The sequence below is a fragment of the Jaculus jaculus genome, chromosome 6 (assembly GCF_020740685.1).
Source record: "Jaculus jaculus isolate mJacJac1 chromosome 6, mJacJac1.mat.Y.cur, whole genome shotgun sequence".
NCBI lineage: Eukaryota > Metazoa > Chordata > Mammalia > Rodentia > Dipodidae > Jaculus > Jaculus jaculus.
The window spans coordinates 89,750,228-89,766,779 of NC_059107.1; the positions used below are offsets into that span (position 1 = coordinate 89,750,228).

Below are 16,552 nucleotides of genomic sequence, written 5' to 3' on the forward strand. Positions count from 1 at the left end.
GCAAGTATAAAAGTAACTTACAAGGCAATCATGTGGAAACTGGATTCTGAAAGCTTTAGGAGGAAAAGACTTGACGAAAAAAAAACACCAGACATAAGCATTGAAAAGGAGAAAAGAGCTGGGCACGGTAGTACACACTTTTTTTTTAATTTATTAATTTATTTGAGAGCAACAGACACAGAGAGAAAGACAGATAGAGGGAGAGAGAGAGAGAATGGGCGCGCCAGGGCCTCCAGCCTCTGCAAACGAACTCCAGACGCGTGCACCCCCTTGTGCATCTGGCTAACGTGGGACCTGGGGAAGCGAGCCTCGAACCAGGGTCCTTAGGCTTCACAGGCAAGTGCTTAACCACTAAGCCATCTCTCCAGCTCAGTACACACTTTTTATCCCAAAACTCAGAAGGCTAAGGTAGGAGCTTCACCATGAGTTCAAGATTAGCCTAGAGCTAGAGTGCCTGGTCAGCCTTACTAAAGTGAGATTCTGTCTCAACACACACATTCACACAGAGAAAGGGGGAGAGAGAGAGAGAGACTGCTGTTCCTTTGGGCTAGAGAGATTGCTCAGTGGTTATAGGCACTGACTAGCAAAGTTTGATGACCTTTAATTAAATTAAAGCTTGATTTAATTCCCCAACACCCACATAAAGCTAGATGTGCAAAGTGGTGTATGATTCTGGAGTTCATTTGCAGTGGCAAAAGGCCCTGATGTACCCATTTACTCCTTCTCTCCCCCCTCATATATAAATAAAAGTATTTTATGAAGTAGAAACTTCATGTGAACGCTCATGTGTTGGTGCCATGCCCCTCATCCCTGCCCCCATTCCATCCCTCCTCAGTGTATTCGCCGAGGTGCTGCTGGGTATGAGCTGTGGCAGCAGCAGTCAGTCATTGTGGGAGTGACAATGCCTCTGGACACTCACTCCCACCCGTGGTTCTCAAAATCTTTCTGCCTCCTCTTCCACAATGTTCACTGAGCCTTGGCAGGTGTTACATGTCCACTTTCATAGTGAACTCTCAGAAACCTTGAATACTTTCAAAACAGAAATCCAGTTGTCTATAGCGACCACGCTGGCACAGGTCCTCAGGCTCACTGTGAGAGCAGCGCTCTTGCTTCACTAGCCATTTCCTCTGTGGTGTCACCTGGGCCCTGGCTAATGTGCAGAGGTGGCTCATCTCATGATAGGGAGTCAGCCATCTTTTCTTGTCATGTTGATGGATTTTGATTCTCCCTGGTTTGAACTGCCTTCTGTAAAAGAAAAAATAGATTCTCCAATGGAGAGTGAGAGCAGCTCACTTCTTTAACATAGGCTAAAGAAGATAAGCATAGATAATTAAGAGAGATGTTAATTTAATTAACTTTATTTAATTAAGAGAGTAGCCTCTCTTTTGGCCAAAGACTAGTGGGAGATTCTCACTAGAGTCCATGACCCTCATCTCCATAGGATTCTGACTTGGTTCCCAGTACCAGCTATGAGTTTCTTCCCACTGAGTGGGTCTCTTAACCTATCAGAGAGCCATTGGTTACCCAAATAGACTGAGTGCCACTATTGCACATGTGTGTACATCTTGCCTAGCTGGCTGATTTCGTATAGAAGGGTCCCCTGCCTGTTTACAACATTGATGGGAATTTTCCCCCAGCAGCTCATGTAACACTTTCCTTATGTGCTAGCTATCAGGGAACTGGCTTCCTTCCTGATTCTAGCATGCTCTCTAGATGTTCTGTGTTTACAGTTTGTGGTATTTCAGCAACGGGGCCTTACCTTTTACTTCAGATGAGTAATCAAGTGCTTTGACAGAAAGAAGCCTGTCTTGTTTGGGGGGTAGGGTGTGAATTATTGGTCAGAGAGAATAACAATATTTTTAGGGAGATCGGTGTGGTGCTTCACACCTTTAACTCCAGCACTTGGAGGCAGAGGTAGGAGGATCACCATGAGTTTGAGGCTACCCTGAAACTACATAGCAAATTCCAAGTCAGCCTGGACTAGAGTGAAACCCTACCACAAAATAATAATAATAATAATAATAATAATAATAATAATAATGGGCTGGAGAGATGGCTTAGTGGTTAAGGTGCTTGCCTGTGAAGCCTAAGGACTCATGTTGGATTTTCCAGGTCCCATGTAATCCAGATGCACAGTGCCGCAAGTGCACAAGGTTGCACATGTGCACAAGAGGGTGCCTGTATCCGGAGTTCAATTGCAATGGCTGGAGACCCTAGTGGGTCAATTCTTTTCTCCCAAACTCAATCTCACATAAAAAAGGCAGTCTGTTGGGCTTGCCTCAAAAAAAAAAAAATTTTTTTTAAAGAAAAAATAAAAGGAAAACAGCAATAAGAAAAATCAGTGTAATGAAAACTTAGCATCCCAAGTCAAGGGCAGGTTCTGAACCATAAAGACAGTAAGAAAAGAAAGTGGGGCTGCTTGGTCAGCTGCAGGCTGCAGTGTCTGAGGACCTGCTTCCCTGTGACCATTCATTTTCCCTGAAAACACTGATACTCCATCAAATGCAGTTAAACAAATACTTGCATTCTTTTAAGCTCAAAAGCTGTCTAAAATTGCTGTTAGTATGCTAATATCTAGCTCGTATTTCTATCCTGGGTGGCTATATCTTAATGTTTTTCTGTTTTAAAAGGTATCAGAGCCTACCCTGAAACTCCCCTGCCAGGCTTTGTTTGATTAATTCTCTTTTCTCCCTCTGAGCTCAGAGATCTAGAGAAATCTGCCAAGGCCAGCTCCCCACTAGCTAACGCTGTGACCTAGATTGGATCTGTTTCATTTAATAAACAGGGAGATTTGTGGCCTCAGGCTGTCAATACATCTAAGGCTGCAGTGGGCCCACAGCTTGTTTATGAAGGATGTTTTTGCCTGAAGTAAAACATGGGCATCATCTGTTGATTTCTTCTGAGTTTATAGAAATAGACTGACATCCAGGCAAACATTTTAGGCTCTTAAAAACTGTGCATGAAAAGTATTATTTCCATCTCTTAGCATATTCAGAAAAATTTGTAAATGTTCTACCCATATACACTTAGTAGTCCCTGTCCCTTTCTGATAATCACTAACTAACTAGAGGCAAAATGTATTACCCTAAGTATTTATCCCCAAGACAGCACTCAATAAATCATCCTTGGTTCAAATAGTCACTTCCAAATCTCCTTGACTCATTTTGATAACACTGCATCATATATGCACAGATGTAGGAACATCTAAATCATATTGATTGGGCAATTAGGGCAGACCATGTTCAGGGCTAAGAGCTTCACATTCATTAACTCATTTAAGTCATAGAAGAATGCCATAGGGGTGGCTGGAGAGATGGCTCAGTTGGTAAATGCTTGCCATACCAAATGCTTAGTTGGTAAAAGGCCATGTTTATAAGTACCTCAGGTTAGATCCCCAAAACCCACATAAAGCCAAGCACAGTGGCAAGCTTTGTAATTCCAGCATTGGGGAGGTAGAGAATCCATTGGGCTGCTGGCTATCTAACCTAGCTGAATCTGTGAGCTCCATGTTTAGTGGGACCCTGTCTCAAAAATAAAGTGAAAAGCAACTGAAGAACACATATGACCTCAACTCTAGCCTGTATGCATACTGCACACCCACACATGCATCCCACACACATACACATGGAATAAAAAGGGAAGGATGCTATGAAACTCTTGGCTAGAGAGTGCTGCTCTCACTGTTACCCTGAGAATCACCTCCAAGAAGATGGTGGTAGACACTGAGGAGACTCAAAAGCCATCAAAGCAGAAAATCTGAGGCTGCTAAGAGCTCAAGTTGAAAGGAGACTTGTAACACATTTCCCAAGGCTCAGGGAACATTGTGGAAGAGGGGGTGGAAAGAACACAAGAGCCACAGGGTAGGAAGGTATATTCTGAGGCATTGTCCCATGTGCCCCGCCCCCTAACAAGAGGCTTGCCCAGAAGTGTGAGGCCATGCAATTTGGAGAACACATGTAGTGAAGAATGAGAGTTCCTGCCTCAAACCAGGTGGAAGGCAAGGATCAGTGCCTAAAGTTGTCTTCTGTTCTCCACATGCGCACTGAGACACGAGGGCACCCTCACTTACACATGAACAAATATGCACACCAAACCCAAATCTGTCACTCAACGTACACTTAGATATGATAGTCCTGTTCTAGCAATGCATAGGACTACAGAAATCTATGAGTTTGATCGGTGTTTTCATTCAATCCATTCTTTAGCACTCTGAAGTAAATATCTTTATGCTTTACCCTTCAGATGATGACACTGAAAGGTCTAAGAGTTCTAATGACTTGTCCAAAGTAGAATGTCAGATTTGCAAACAGGGACATAGGACATACAGCTAAACTCGAATTTCATTTAATGAATAATATTTGGGTCAAGTTGTACTAAAAATATTTGTCATTCATCTGAAGTTGAATAAGTCATATGAATTGATGGCAAAATCTAATAATGTTTTAGTATCAATATATCCCAACCACTATTAGCTTAAATTCAAATTCAACTGGGTGCTCTGTATTTATATGACACAGAGCAATGTTGGGATTACAAATTAGGTTTTCTCCCCAAGACCAGGTCTCAGCCACATCAGAGAAATGGGCTGCTACTTTCCACCCAGATTTGTAAATGGACAGCAGAGGTTAACTACATCCAGGTACCTTTGTTTGACACAGGAGTTGTGCTAGCTCAGTGTAGTAACACTGGTTACACCTCAGGATGAATGGCTGATCAGGTTTGGGGTTGAGAGGATGAGAAAGCAAGTGCTTTATTAAGTTCAATTTGTCTTAGTAGGAACGTAAGAGGCCCACTGAAATGTAAAAGTTATTAAGAACTAATTTTAAGGGCTGGAGAGATGGCTTGGCAGGTAAGGTGCTTGCCTGCGAAGCCTAAGGACCCAGGTTCGACTCTCCAAGACCCATGTAAGCCAGACACACAAGATGACACAAGCACACAAGGTCACACATGCTCACAAGATGATGCACAGCCTGGAAGTCGATTGCAAAATACCAGCGGCCCTATCATGCCAATCTTTCTCTCTGTCACTTGCTCGCTTGCTCTCTTCCTTGCTTTTGCTCTCTCTTGCTCATTAAAAAAAAAAAAAAAAAAAAAAAAACTGATTTTAAGAGTAAAACTTGGGAACCAACCAATCCCGCAATACGCTAATCCACCTTCATCAGACAGCTGAAGTACTTTCTTGCACCTTGCTCCACCTGCCCTAACAAGTGTCTTCCCATTGTAGGTGATTCTCCACACTCTATTCCATGTGGAAAGCCCCTGCTGTAGACAAGACTTGGGTTCCACCACTAAATCCCCCAATGGGATGGTATTTACAGGAGGTTAGGTCGTGACTGGGGAGACCTTATGGGGCTAGTGCCTTATAACCGAGCCCCAGTCACCTCCTGCACCCTACTGCCTGGTGAGAAGGAGAGAGAAGATGGATGTTTATGAAACAGAGTGTGGCTCTCAACAGACACTGAGTCTGTTGGTGATTCCATCTTGGACTTCCAGATTCCAAAACTGTGAGAAATAAGTTTTTGATGTGTTAAGCCACCCAATGTATGCTATTTTCTTATGATGTTAAAATCCAAACAGATTAAGATATAGATTTGCTGAAAAGCAAAAGTTCACAGGCATAATTAGAAATAGCCAATAAATGAATTAAATGTGTGAATATGATGAATGACAGTGAATATGATGAATGACACTAAAAGAAAAAACAATAACCTCTGAGAACAGCACTAAGAGGGAAAGGGTTCCAATTTTTACCTTCCTAGACCTTCATTCTGCAATTTTCCCTTGGAAAACTCTTCCTATCAGTGCATTCCTCTGAAAAACTACAAATAAACAGATTGCCATATTCTTATGTATGGATTCATTACTAGACATGGTAAGAACAGATAGAGTTGCTTTATTTAAGCTAATAAAAGTCTTACCTAAACTGTACCATTTTCTTAGCTGGCTGGATAAGGGCCCATTTCATACAAGAATGACAAACTGAGAGGAACTGCTGACATCCTAGAACAGAGCCTTTTGCTCCTTTCTCAGAATAAATGGAAACCAGAAACTGGATGTTTATAACCAAGAAAGGCAGGATTTCATCCAGCACGTCTCTCAGATTGTCAAGGTTCTGACTGAGGATGAGCTAGGTCATCCAGATCAGGAGGTGCCATTACCCAGCTGAGGGGGGTCCTGGAGGTAAATACAGCCAGGGTTAGGCTTGTCCTGCTGACTTTCTGGGAGCTGGTGGAGCCCAGGAAGCAGGATGCCAAGAGTCTCCAGGGAGCCCTGACTACCGGCGGGTGTGTGGAGCTGCTCCAGGTTTTCTCTCCAGTGTCAGATGGCATCATGGATTCTTCTCTCTCCCATCCGGGACAGATCTGCCGCTATCAGAAGTCAAGCATAGTTTGGAGGCCATCAGCGATGCTCTGCTCCTGCATCTACTGCCTCTTGCTGAAGTTCTGCTACCAGGAGTTGTCCTTCTACCTCAACTCCTTGGAGCTGTTGCTGCAGAGTTATCATCAGACCGAGACTAGACAGACCGTGGACCTCATTACGGAACCACAGAGCCACTTATATCTTGCCTGAATCACTGAAAAGAGATACACGTCTCTTGTGACATTTAAGACCACTTTCTACTCCTAGCTGCCTGTTGAGGCTGACGGAGGAAGGAGCATGCTAATGCCAAGAAGATCCTGCTGGAGACGGATGAGTTCTTTCAGATCCAGGACAATTACCTTGACCTCTTTGGGGACCCCAGTATGACCGGAAAGGTCGGCACTGACATCCCCAACAACCAATGCTGACCATTGGTTGTCCAGTGTCACCAGTGGGCTATTATTCCTGAACAGTGCTAGATCTTCCAGGAGAAGGACCCAGAGAAGGTGGCACAGGTGAAGGCCTTGATGAAGAGCTTAATCCTGCTGGCTGTGTTCTTTTTTATTATTTTTATTTTTATTTTTGAGAGAGAGAGAGAATGGGCACGCCAGGGCCTTTTGTCTCCTGTGAATGAACTCTAGATGGGTGTGCCACCTTGTGGGCATATGTGACATGGCATGCATGCATCACTTTTTGGCGTCTGGCGAAGTGAGACCTAGAAATTCAAGCAAGTGTTCTTAGGCTTTGCAGGCAAGCACCTTAACCGCTAAGCCATCTCTCCACGCCACCGGCTGTGTTCTTGTAGTATAAGCAAGACAGTTACAGCCACCTCCAGCCATCTTCCTGGGACTAACAAAAAAAAAAAAAAAAATCTGCAAGTGGAGAAAATGACCCAAAGACTTGTGAGGGTCTGGAGGAGGAACTCTAAATAAATTATTGTGCAACTTCAAAAGAAAACTGAGTAGGAAGTCCTTAGGAGAAGAGCAAAATTAGTACTTTTCTTTAGCCTTGACCTTGAAGAACTGTCTCAGGTAAACTCCATTCTGACCCCAGCAAAAGAGGAGTGCCCTCCATAGGGAAGCAAGGTAGGATCTAAGACAAGATGGGGGCACTGTAATATGAATGTACTCTGCAAAAAGTGCTAGAAATTTAGTCCTCCATGCAACAGTATCGGGAACTAAGGCCTGATGGGAGATGTTTAGATCCTGAGTCCTCTACCCTCAAAAATGGACTGATGAGCCGGGCGTGGTGGCGCATGCCTTTAATCCCAGCACTCGGGAGGCAGAGGTAGGAGGATCTCCACGAGTTCGAGGCCATCCTGAGATTACATAGTGAATTCCAGGTCAGCCTGAGCCAGAGTGAGACCCTACCTCGAAAAACCAAAAAAAAAAAAAAAAAAAAAATGGACTGATGGGCTGGGCTGGGAAGATAGCTTAGTTAATAAAGAATTTACCTTGAAAGTACAAGGACCTGAGTTTAATCCTGAGAACCCATACAAGATGCTGGATGAGGTGGTACACACTCGTATTCAGTGTGCTGGGGAGGTGGATGCCTGGACTCATGGGCCAGCTAGTCAAGCCTTATTAAGCAAGTTCCAGACCAGAAAGAGACCCTGTCTCAAAGAAGGTATATGGTGTTCCTGAGTAACAATACCTGACGTTGCCTTCTGGCCTCTACACACACATATGCACATGCAACGACATGTGCACATGCACACACGTGCATACACAAATGGACTGATGCTGATTCTAACAGGACTTCAGTCTGCATGGTTGCTCTGACTCACATACTCTGTTGCCATGTGATACCTTTCAGAGCAGGAAGACCCTCACCCCTTAATAGTAGACTGCCAATCTGTTTGTTACAGTCTCTACTACAGCAACGCAGAAAGAGTAAGAGAGGGCCTCTGGGGAACACCACAGTCTGGCACAGGCTTGGGAACCCTGGGAGGGATTAGAGCTCTGGGCTGTGCAAGCTGAATGTCTCCTGACTCTAGTGTCTTCCTCATTTAAAAGACTACTTTTCTCATCATGAAGTGCTAAGGGAGCCAACAGAAAGGGTTGTGTTCACTCCTAGGCCAGAGTGTCAAAGGTGAATTCCTCTACCCAGGAACCAGACTCACTGGGATCAGCAGCATCCACACATGAGTCTCCCAGGGAAAGCAAAGCCACAGGTAATGGTTCCCACCACTTCCCCACCTACCAGATCCCTGAAGCCTTATAGGAAGACCCCCAACCACACTGCCCATGGGAGCATCTTACTTCCCCCAACTGCTCTACCAGCAAGTGTTACTGAAAATAGCGTCAAAGTCCAGGGTCAAGCTGGCCTTTCATAAGAGATTCAAAATCACATCAACATATGAACTTCCAATCCATTCCTCCCCCGTGCAGATCTTTAGCTTGCTATCTCATGGCCTTCCCTGATGAGAGTCACGCCACTCACTCATTCAAAAGAGAGCCAGACAAGCAGAAAGGTTGACACCTAATGCTGTCATTGGGACTGTGGCTTCAGAGCCCATGTGAGAGGTCCTGGCATTCCTAGTGGGTAAAGGCTTGGCTTCAAAACACCACTGTTGTCCCCGGCTGAGTAGTTTCCCAGTGGCAAAGAGACTGAGAGGAAAAGCTTCAAAGCCATGCAGGTCTGGGTGACTGTGCAGAGCAGGCAGAGCCCGGGGTAACCCAGACCATGGTGGGAGCCCGGGGCCTCCTTTACAGATCTAAGCCTTGAAGACTATTCCAAAAATAGGATCCAAAAGCCAGAGGGCTCCCAAGTGGAGAGGAGATTTAATTTAGATAGCATGTGCAGAAAGAAGCATGAGATGGGAACTGACAGCAGATGAAGGGCTACAATATTTCCTCTAGAATGTGACCCAGACTCTAAATGAGAGACAGTGAATCTCCACCACATCAAATTATTAACGTTGCTTGTCAACATCCTTTACCACAGCGTGCCCACTGCTGCTGACTACCGGCCCGCGGTAATGAAAAGCCTCATTCTCAGACTGCAGGTAAGAAAACAAAAACTGTTGGGGGCAAGCTGACCGTGGTGGCACATACCTGCAATCCCAGCACTCAGAAGGCAGAGGTGGGAGGAGCGTCATGAGCTCAAGGCCACCTGAGAACACAGAGTGAATTCCAGGTCAGCCTGAGCTACAGTGAGACCCTACCTGGAAAAAAAAAAAAAAAAAAAAAAACTGTTGGGGGCAAAGGAACCTTGGACATCTTTCTGATGTCATGTCAACAATGATCCTCACCAACAAAGTCCTTCCTTAATGTTGCCTGGTTGACTTGGGTCATGAGTTTAACTGGATGGTTCTGGCACCTTAATGAGATCTGTCTGAAATGGACCTCGCTTTAGATACCATGTTCATTTGGGGCAGCGTACATTCCATAGCCCCTCTCAATCCATTTATCAGATCTACTGCCTTCCTGTTGCGTGGCATGCTCACCTGGTGCGTTCACTTCCGGTACAGCATTGGTGGTCACTGGCTATGTTGCAATCCCCATGCCAAGCACTAAATTAATTACTTAATCTTTACTCTGTGAGGTAGGGTCTATAATTATCCCCCCTTTTTAAAAAATAAAGATTTTAGGTTTTGACTTTGGGTCATTAGCCCCAGAGCTGAGATGCAAACCTCTAGCATCTGATTCTTCAGTCTACACTGTGATTGTGATACCACACCAGCTGTAGACTGTAAGTACAAAGGCAGGAAGGGTGTCCTTCCCCCCACCCATCTGCTCAGCAAATATTTACTGAGCAACTGCAGACTATTCTGAGCTATTCTCAGTGTTAGTAGTACAGTGGACAAACAGAGTTGCTATTTGTAAGAAGCTGACATTCTAGACATGGAAAAACAGACAAAAAATGATTACTCCAATACGTGAAAAAGATAAACGAGGTCATGATGATATGAAGAGTGCAGCAAAACTTGTGGATCTGATGTCTGGAGGTGCCTGGGTGCAGGTGTGTGGCTGAGAGCAGCGTGCGACTTCAGCACGGGTGACTCCGAGCACCGCTCTCAGCCAGCATTTGAGCTGAGACCTGCAGCGTCAGAAGGAAGCAGCCAACCACGCGAAGATTCAGGGAAGACAGTCTCGGGCTGGGTCTGAGGCCTGTTCAGAAACAGAATTAGGGTGCCCGCGGCTGAACCACGTGGGCAAGGAGATTCTACCTGAAGCTGCAGAGAAGTTTTGGTCTGAGTGCAGTACTGAACCAAGGTGGCCTCAGCCATGCAGGGATGTGCTGCTCAGGCTTGTATTAATAGTCTCAGAATAGGTGGCTATTGAAAGAGGAAGTAAAGGGCTGGGGAGATGACTTAGTGGTTAAGGCCCTTGCCTGCACAGACTAAGGACCGAGGATCGATTCCCCAGGACCCACATAAGCCAGATGCACAAGGTGGCACACACTTCTGGAGTTCATTTGCAATAGCTAAAGGTTCTGGCATGTCTATTCTCTCTCTCTCTCTCAAATAAATAAATAAAATATTTTTTTAAATAAGGAAGTAAAATAGTAATCAATGCCGGCTCTGAGGAAGAAGAACAATGTGCTTTGTAGCAGATGGAGACTCTGACATTGAGACAATGAGCCCAAGTTCTCTCTGCCATCTCTCCTCTGCGCACTGTGAGACTGACTGGGTGGCTACATGCCCTAGAGTCACTTCAAGCCAAGAACTGAAAACCAGTGGTCTCTGCATTATGTTGGGTGACTGTAGTGCAAACCGGAGGAGGTGAGCATCCACTGCTCTCTCTCTCAGTGTGTGTGTGTGTGTGTGTGTGTGTGTGTGTGTGTGTGTGTTACCCCCACTCACTGTCTGTACCATAGCACCTTGCTTGACTGAATGCATAATTCTCTTCAGTCTCTGAAGAACAAAACTTGTATAACGTTCTTATTTTATCGAAAAAGTCTACAGTTCATCTAGATAATCTGTGTACCCCTCTTAGTGCCATAGAGAGATAGGACGCAGAGAGGGTCAAGGAGGTGACACCCGCACCACAGAGGCAATACTGGCCTCAAAGTATGACAGTAAGCTGGGGGAACTTTAACTCCATCCCTGTATCTTTTCCACTGCTTCCCTACCATGTTCCCGCCCCAGCCCCCCACAAGTGATGCCATACCACTGCAAGACGTGGGTATGGAGAGGAGAATGGCTTGGGAGCAGATCTGAATTCTAAGTTCAGTAGTTCTGCAGCGTGGCCTCAGTTATGCCTGTGGCTTCAGCGAGCCACTCAGCCAAATAAAGAGGACATGCTGTGGAGGAAGAAGGCGCGAAGCCGCCAGGTAGCTGCGCCAGCCAGGCTCTGGGAACACACGGGCACTAGCCCTTCTCCTTTGCACTCTTCTCTCCACAATCTCAGGCCTGGCCCCATGGTGTCCTAGGGCTGTGCAGAGAGGCAGCACAGAAGGGCAATACCAATGATTTCTTATGAAGACAACAGACCAGAATCAATGTCTCGTGTTCCCCTTCCCAGTGTTATTTGTGTTCAAACAAGCAAGGTTTAATCCATGGTGAAGAATCCTAGTTCAGGGCTAGAGAGATTGCTCAGTGGTTAAGGCACATGCCTACAAAGACTAATAACTGCAGTTTGATATCCCAGTACCCAGTTAAAGCCAGATGCACAAGGTGGCACATGCATCTGGAGTTTGTTTACAGTGGCTAGAGGCTCTGGCACACCCATTCTCTCTATATATATATGTATATGTATATATACATATGTCTGTTCTTCTCTCCCTCCTTCTCTCAAATAAATAATAAAATATTTTTAAAAGTGTCAAATATATCCACAACAAAAGTTAGTATCCAAATCCAATGATATGTCAAAATATTGTCTTACCTTCAACGCAGACCACCATGCGTGGTTAGCTAACAAGGAGCTGATAAAACTCATCTACTTAATGCATCCTAGTGAATAACACAGGATATGATCCTATTTTCATTGAGTTTATACCTCAAAAAGAGAATAAAAACAAGGGCTACTAATAAGTAACTATGTCAGAAAATATTAAAGACCAAGACTTTATAGAAAATTAAACAGAGTAAAATTTCTTACAGAAAGTAACATATAAGTGGATATTTAGTCCATACAACCACAGCAAATCTTGGGAAGATCTGGGAAAAGAACATTCTAGGTTCCATAATATCAAGAGCAAAGACCCTAAGACAAACTATAAGATAGAAGTACTAAAGAGGAATATGTGACAAGTTGATCAAATATCAGAAGACTCTGAAAAGTGGAGAAAAGGCAGACTGACTAGGGTCCTAGAATATGAATAATTCTATAGGCTTCCTCTGCCTCACATTCCAAACATAGAGCTATAGAGACCAGAACCTGGAAATATCAATGGGCGAATATTACAAAAAGTGCCCCTCCCAGCTGTCTCTCTCAGCCAGGACGAAGAAACCAATAGCCAAACAGACATATATGTTCAGACAACTTCTCTACTCCAAGCAAACATCGCAGAAAAATCCATGAGCTGACTGGCATCCTCACCAGCAGAAGCAGAATACAGAATCTTGGCTCCTGTCCTCACAAGACTCTAATGAGCTGCTCCAACCCCTAAGGGTGTGGGACCAGAGCACTACCAGGTGAGGAGACAGCATCAGGTTGCTGTTGGTCAGTAACAAGCAACTCCCACCTTGAGGAATGAGTGGAGACCACATGAAGTACCTAGAATTGCATCCTCTTCCATCAGTAATGAGTACCCTCTCACCCCAAATAAGTGGCATCAGAAGAGAATTAATGGGCAGGCAAGACTGTGCTCAACACTCAGAAATTAACAAGACCCCCCATATTGTAGTGTCAGTCAAGACTTCATGGGGAAACAAAACCTTCGGTTCCCTGAGTCAGTACTGAAGAGACTCTAGTCCTTTCTCCACTGATGTCAGCCCAGGCTGAGAGGGAATTGTCTGGGTAGCACCCCCTCTTCTCATGCTGTAGGCATGTCACATTAAACAAATTTTACAAGTAAGGTTTAAATAAGATCCAATCTGCCCCCCCTCTCTCAAATAAATAATAAAAGAACAAAACAGAAAAACTACCTTGAAATGTCATCTCACTTCAGTCAAAATGACTATCATCAAGAAACTAATGACAACAAATGCTGGCAAGGTATAGAGAAAAGGAAACCTTATTCATTGTTGGTGGGAACATAAATTGGTACAGCCACTATGGAAAGCAGTGTAAAGGTGTCTCAAAAAACTAAAAACTGGGCTGAAGAGATTGCTAAGTGGTTAAGGTGCTTGCCTGCAAAGTCTAGGGACCTGGGTTCGATCCCCCAGTACCCACATAAACCCAAATGCACAGAGTGGCACATATGTCTCAAGTTTGTTTGCAGTAGTTAGAGGACCTGGCACACCCATTCTCTCTCTCTCTCTCTCTCTCTCTCTCTAACTGCCTCTTTCTCAAATAAATAAATACAATAATTTTTTAAGGCTGAAAATTAAACTACCATATGACCAAGATATACCACTCCTGGGCATATACTCAAAGGACTTATTACTCTACCACAGAGATATTTGCATAGTCATGTTCGTTGCTGCTCTATTAATAATAATTAGGAAATGGAATCAATCTAGATGCCCATTAACTGATAACTAAATAGTAAAAATGTAGTTCATATGCACAATGCAATTTTATTCAACTGTAAATAAAAATGAAATTATTAAATTCTCAGGAAAATGGCTGAAACTGGAAAATAGTATATCAAATGAGGTAACACAGGCCCAGAAAGACAAAAAAAAATCATGTGTTCTCTTTCGTATATGGATCCTAATTTTTAAAAATATTTTCATTTGTATATTTGCAAGCAGAGAGAGATAGAGAGAAGAGAGACAGACAGAAGGAATAGGCACACCAGACTCTCTAGCTGCTGCAAAGGCACTCCAGGTGTGTGTACCACTTTTTGCATTTGGCTTTACGTGGATGCTGGGGAATTGAACCCAGATAATTAGGCTTTGCAGGCAAGCAAACACCTTAACCACAGAGCCACCTCTCCAGCCTTGGATCCTCACTTTTAATGTTTTTAAATAAGGGTATGTGAGAGTGAGTATAAACTATGAATTGAGACAGAAAACCATAAGAGGGGAACACGAACTAACAAGAAAGTAGGGAAGGAGAACAAAAGAAAAAGTGTAGGATGAAAGCAGAAGGAATTCTATAAGTAATCCAGGTGTGGTGGCACACGCCTTTAATCCCAGCACTCGGGAGGCAGAGGTAGGAGGATCGCTGTGAGTTCAAGGCCACCCTGAGACTACAGAGTTAATTCCAGGTCAGCCTGGACCAGAGTGAGACCCTACCTCGAAAAACCAAAAAAAAAAAAAAAAAAAGTGCTATAGTGGGGAGGATAGCATCAGTAGTAGGGGGAAGGTGAAAGGAAACAAAAGGCAAAATTTGTTTGAAATACAATATAATTAAATCTATTTTTATGCAAATAAATTGTTTAAAAAGAATAAGCACAGATTCTACATTATCTCTTCTAGAAAATAGAGGGCAGAATATTTTCCAATGCATTATGAAAACTATATTATGCTAATACAAAAATCTATAAACCAATGTCCATGAATATACACACTAAAACAATCTTAAGATATTAGCAAATATAACTCAGCATTATTTAAAAGTAAGACATAAAATAAATTGTACATCATGACTCAGTGGGGTTGTATTAGAAATGCAAGGCTTAATACTTGAAGCTGAACTAATGTTAACCAGCACAATAACAGACTAATTTCAAAAATTATAACTATGAAGAAAAAGACATTGGAAAAAATTCAGTATCTATTTTTTAACTTTTTATTGATAACTTCCATAAGTATAGACAATAAATCATCATCATAGTCTCCTCCCATTAGCCCCCTCCCAAATCTGCCCTCCACTGAACCTTTTCTTTCTATTTAGTTTCTCTTCTATTTTGTCTTTTTTTTTTTATTTTTGCTCCAATTATGCAGGTCTTGGGTAGATTTTGTCAGCCACCATAGGTCATGCATATCAAGGCCCCCTTGTGTCTAGAAGACAGCGTTGTAAGAAGTCCTTCCCTTCCTTTGGCTCTTCCATTCTTTCCACTACTTCTTCCCCAATTCCCTGAGCCATGGATGCCTCACTTAGCTCAACATCTATTTTTGATTAAAAACAAACTCAAAGAATGAGGGCCCAATTGATAGAGTGTATGCTGTTGCAGTCAGATTTGCATTGCTGGCAGAAATCACCTGACCAAGAGCAGCTTGTGCTGGGTGGGTGGGGGGAAGAAGCTTATTTTGGCTTACAGACTCAAGGGGAAGCTCCATGATGGCCGGGGAAAATGATGGCATGAGGAGAGGATCAACATCACTTCCTGGCCAACATCAGGTAGACAACCGCAATAGGAGAGTGTGCCAAACACTGGCAAGGGGAAACTAGCTATAACACCCATAAGCCCACCCCCAGCAATACACAGCCTCCAGGAGGTGTTAATTCCCAAATCTCCATCAGCTGAGGACCTAGCATTCTGAACACCTAAGTTTATGGGAGACACCTGAATCAAACCACCACACATGCCCAGTGTGCATGCCCAGCATGCATGACGTCCTGGGTTCAATCCATAACACCACATAAAAATGTGTGGTGGTTGAGCCAGGTGTGGTGGCACACACCTTTAATCTCAGCACTCAGTAGGAGGATCACTATGAGTTCAAGGCCACCCTGAGACTGCATAGTGAATTCCAGGTCAGCCTGGGCTAGAGTGAGACCCTACCTCGAAAAGCCAAACAAACAAACAAAACCTATTAGGGGCTGGAAAGATGGCTCAGCAGTTAAATCGTTTGCCTGCAAAGCCTGAGGATCCAAGTTTGGTTCCCCAGTATCCACATAAAGCCAGACACACAAGGTGGTGCCTGTGTCTAGAGTTTGTTTGCAGTGGCTAGACACCCTGGTGTGCCATTCTCTCTCTCTCCGTCTCTCTCTCTTTATCTGCCTCTTTCTTTCTCTCAAATAAATAAATAAAATATATTTTTTAAAGTCTATGAGAATAATAGAGAGGACTCTCTTCAACCTAACAAAGTATATACAAAAAAATTATAACGTTATTTTTCATGGTGAAAGAAGGAACATTTTTCCTTAAAACTGAATACAAGCGTTAAGTATGCAATTGTTACCATTATGTGTCCTCATGGAAATCCTATCTATAATTCCCTCCAACTTTCCAGAATTTTCTGATATCT

At 43.7% G+C, this 16,552-nt stretch overlaps 1 pseudogene; it reads left to right on the forward strand.

The window, feature by feature from the left end:
- The first annotated feature begins 797 nt into the window (after positions 1-797).
- LOC101594711 lies at positions 798-6,917 on the forward strand (annotated as a pseudogene).
- The last annotated feature ends 9,635 nt before the right edge of the window (positions 6,918-16,552 follow it).